General features: G+C 29.4%; 1 non-coding gene across 1 annotated transcript; it reads right to left on the bottom strand.

The window, feature by feature from the left end:
- Window positions 1-4,236: 4,236 nt before the first annotated feature.
- On the bottom strand, window positions 4,237-4,309 carry Trnar-acg. Its single transcript has one exon. It is a non-coding gene; the product is annotated as a tRNA-Arg (tRNA).
- Window positions 4,310-5,198: the final 889 nt, after the last annotated feature.

Raw genomic sequence — 5,198 nt, 5'->3', positions numbered from 1 at the left:
TATATACAATATTTCAGGTCATAAAATTCCGGTCAGCAATTAAACAACATACACGACGAGATAAATGCATTACCTACTCGATAGCATAGCAATTAAGACACACTTTTACAAGTATATGCGTAATGAAGTATCAAGAAGAACAAAGTTGAAGTCATTTAATTAAAAGACAAGTTGTTAATTAACATGTATTTAGTTATCTGTCAATTAGCTTGTAATTGGAGACCTAAATTAGGACGAGTAATTATTGTCAATCGGATGTCTTTAAAAGGGAAAATAGACTAATGAGTTAAAACTTATTCGCTTTTAATAGCGTGATTGAAGATTTAAAGTAAATTCCTATGTTCAGTCGCAACTAATGATAGGATGTGAGGAGCCTTTTATATCCCTCATTAGTACGTGGTAAGTAGGAATGGGGTTGATATGCAAATATTTATAAATTAGCATTATGAAAACGTAACAGGTTCGGTTTTGTTTTGTTTTAACATTAGTTCATTTATATATAATCTATACACACATTACTCTCCCTTGGATTTCAACGAATTTGAGGTTAATTTTGGGTGAAATATTGTGGTATTGACACAAGATGTATATGTATTTAAGCAAAAAAGCTCTTGACTTTGGTTTATACAGACTTTCAGGTTGGTATCTATAAATTTTAACGCCAAATATCAAATCTTTGTATTGTTTTATTATTGTAAGGTGATACGTTATCTCAGATCCTAAAGTCAATAACATAAGGGTATAGACAAGTTTATAAGGGTACATACTTTACTGGATTTTAAATATTTTCATCAAGAATTAAACAATATTTACTAGCAAAATATTTAGTTGTTAAACACAAATGTCTGAAATATTAAAGAAAAAAATCAATATACTTTTCTCACGATATACGACCATTTCCGCAAGACAGGAAATGTGTTCACGTGCCGAACCGGAAGTCGAATTTTCGTTGAGTCATTTTGGAAGTTTGTATAATACACTATTTACTTAAGGGTACGCTGTAATAAATATGTAAATAAGACTTACCCCTCGCGTCTGTATTACCAAATATAGAAAAGAAAAGCTGAAAATAAATCAAACTTAAAAATCAAAATCAAAATAAACTTTATTCAAGTAAGCTTTTACAAGCACTTTTGAATCGTCATTTAATAATTAAGTGAAGCTACTACCGGTTTGGAAAGTAGATTCTACCGAGAAGAACCGGCAAGAAACTCAGTAGTTACTCTTTTTCAACATTTAAAAAAATTCAATCATATTAGTTAAATACAATTATATATGTATGTAATGTATCCTGTCTGGAAGTCAACAGGTATTAATTCCAAGCTATTTTATCATCTACAAAATCTTGTATCGAATAATATACCTTTTTTGAAATTTAATAAATTTTAGTAAATTAATAGATTCCATTAAAATATGTTGGAACCTTGAAACTAACTTATTTTTATACCGAATATATTTTTTTCTCGTTCATAGATAATGACAATCGCCCTTCGCTTCCATGTGGTTGGAAGTGATAACCGTGACCGGTCTCAGTGTGAGCGTATCGCGGCGTAACTAAATATGCTGTCGAGTATCTATGTATGATGTAGCGACATCGGTTTAGATTTCTGCCTGACAGCTTATTGCTCTATCATTTGTATTTATTTGTTGTAGTTATTTTTGACGAATGCTAAAGAGAAAGTTTCATTCAAATATATCCCGACGTTTTTGCTTGTTGTAAACATGTTATTTTAATAAATGCCCACATCAAACGCTAATTGACTGCAAAATAATAATATATATTAAATTTTAGTTTTCGATACAACTTTGTGTATCTTTTCTTCCCACTTAAAACTTTTACTACAAAATAAGTATTTAACATACTTTAATATTGAACTATTTTGACTTAATTTTAATGACGAGAGACATTAAGATGCCTGACATTCCCCAATACACAACGTAAGTAAATCCGTTTTTAATAATAATGATTTATATTTGATTATATTTATCACTTTATGCACATCCGAAGGAACCTTTATCATTTCTTTATGAGTGAGCGCATTTAGCGTGACAAGTACGATAGGGTCGTGTCGCGTCCGCGTGACACGAAATAATGTTAACATCATCTTAAGTGCGACATTAATATGATATCCCATTGACTGTTGATCAGATTAATTTGATAGATTTTATAGCATTAATCTGCAATAAGTTATTTTAGTTAATCTGGATGTATAATAAAAAATTAAAAGGGTCATGTCAGCACATATTTTAATAAGATCGATCTTGTTTGTTATCTATATGTCTATACAGACACTGCAAATATCATTTTTAATTAATTCAGAGAGTTAGCTGTTAGTTAGCAAGAAATTGTATTGTTATCAAGTTATTTTTTTGAAAAAAACTTTTGATAAAAGGTTATTTACAAAAAATATACAATATAATATAAATTGTACTTAAACACCTAAGGTGTAATTTATTTTATTTAAGCTGTCAAATTCGTAGCTGATATTTATAGTTGGAATTTGAAATTGAAGTAGTTAATATATCTATCCTCTTGTTTGTATTTTAACTACTTGTAATATTATAATAGTTTAAATATGTATCGAATTTACAAATCACAGTCACTGTGTAGGCTAATGTTAATAGGATTTCTCAATTATATCTCGGAATGCCTAGGGATAATTAAAGAATTGGCTCAAATTGGTATTTCACCTAGAGTCGATCGTATTGAAATAAGAACACAAAAAAATTTGATTATTTTCTCAAACTATTGATATTTTTTGTTTCGGGACCTTTTTTATCATCTACAAATAGAAGAAAGGTAAGTCCAAAAGTATTCAAAGTAAACACAGTTTATATTATCTGTTAAAAAGTACGTAAATGGATATAATGGTGAGTTTACACGAGATAGGTGTTTAGCACATGTCTGCGATGTCCGGAGCCATCTCGCGACGGACAGGCCAATATTTGTCCGTCGACAGGATGTTTGCCTCACGTATAAGGGGCTAAAAGCTATGAAAATATTTAAAAACGAATACTATGTTCACGTATTAGACTTCCACTATAAACATTCTATTCATACATTCAAAGTATACACTAAAATATATAAAAATAACGATGCATACTTTTTAAAATCATATTATCATAATAAGTATTCTCCTTAAATTGGAACATTAATATTTTAATGTTCTATATAAATATATAAATATAATCATTTCTCAATAGAACTTTTTTTTTTAATTTAGTTTGCTTCATGTTTTAGAGATCGTTAGTTCATGTTACGGCGCTTACATTGACTGATTAAATGCAAGTTTGTTCTACTTGTGTAACCCTGGCAAACCCCTAGCTGGATGCAGTATCTTTAGCTTTTCTATTATCTGTGCTCTTATCGCATACACAAACTATACAATCACACGAACAAAATTGTGACATGCCGTCACTATCGATGTTTTTTATTCCATTGGTATCGGGTTATAAATAAACTTAGGCTGTGGATGCTGCGTTTCGGACTCTTATCTCTGTCGGGCGGAAGGCGCGCTCTTGACCTTTACTGATAAGCTATACTAAATACAGAACAGCTGGTTATAAAGTTAAAATTGACATTTTTATGTCAGGATACATTTACATATATTAAAATGAAATATCTATCTATAATAGATAGAAAATTTTGAATTTAAATCGAATAAGATTTTATAACGTTTTGTCTTATTTAAATTTGGAAACTTTTTGTCTTATTTAAATAAGGTATTTTGTTTCTAATTCTATACTTGAATTTTTTTCAAACTGTCTTTCAAAAATTCAAGTATAGGGGTCAATTTGGGACGATTAAAAAAGTTCAATATGCAATATCTTATCGCGTCGAAGATATATTTGGTTCAACTTGTGTATTTTGACACTTAACAAATCGTGAGATTAGAGATAGCGAAAATTTATTATAGGCGATGAAATGTTTGTGTGGTTTAGAAGTGTTTGTACTTAGAGATCTTTAAGTTTTTTTTTTCTCTTAAAAACGTTGTGGTTGCTTTTGTTGTTTTCGTATGAACTTAAGTGTTATAAATTTTGGGATTGAATTTTATTAACAAATGTAAATATAAAGTGTTGACTTTTAAATATTGCACCATTAAGAATAATTTATCTTTTAATTTATTTAATTGGCCTTTAGTACGGTAGTTATAAAATTAGAGTAAAATTTAAAAAAAAAATAGAATATTTACAAAATATAAATCTAAATGAAAAAAAATGCAAAATTATTGTACGCGACCCTGCCAGGATTCGAACCTGGAATCTTCTGATCCGTAGTCAGACGCGTTATCCGTTGCGCCACAGGGCCGATGATGAAATGGTTGAAAAACTAAAAGAGTAGCTTACTTCTCTTTATTGTTAATAATATAACAATAAAGTATGAATTATTCATAAATAAAGTGTACATTGATTATTGTTATAAAAATAAAACATTATTTACAAAAACACTTTATATAATTTTTGATTGGTTATGTTATGTGGTAAATAGCTAAATACATACTTGATTAAAATTATTTTTATTAAGTGATAATATCAGCATTCTAGTTGTCGTGTGCAAGCCGCGTGTGCTCGTTAGTGTACATTATTCCCGCACGTGGCGCCACTGTTCCGCCGGCGTTGATTTACGATGAAAAACATTATTTTTATTTTTTGCTTGTTAGAATCAAATACGTACACTCCAGTCATTTAAACTTGTTACCTTTTTGAGTTTATAGAAAAATAGTATAATAATTTTTTTTATTTAAAATTTTCAAATTTCGAATGCGTACAAATTGTAATTCGTAATAAAATTTAATGTACGTTTAAACTTCCTTCGCCGTCGCTCACCACTTACCGAACACGGGTTCCGTTTTACTGACGTTTTATTTTAGTGAATGCTTTTATATTTTCGTGTCAAACAATTTCTCATACTATAAAACATATCAGGGAGACCATTATATAGCGTAAATTTCCGTGACAAGGTTCTTCGAATCATCAACCTGTCGACGGCCGGCCTATCTAGCATGTCCACTCTCACCACTCGCCTCATAAAAAGTACATTTTTATGACTCTCCATTATAAATATAGGATACTAATAAAATAATACAAATTTTAATACCACTATAATTTCTATTAATAAATGTATTTCTTTGATATTACTTTCATCTCTTAAAAATATAATAAAATACCTGTTTGATTTTCTTTTTAAATATTAGTAA

Source organism: Vanessa cardui, chromosome 16, assembly GCF_905220365.1.
Source record: "Vanessa cardui chromosome 16, ilVanCard2.1, whole genome shotgun sequence".
Classification (NCBI taxonomy): Eukaryota; Metazoa; Arthropoda; class Insecta; order Lepidoptera; family Nymphalidae; genus Vanessa; species Vanessa cardui.
The sequence above is the reverse complement of the archived record's forward strand: the minus strand, read 5'-3'. Positions and strand labels throughout refer to the sequence as shown.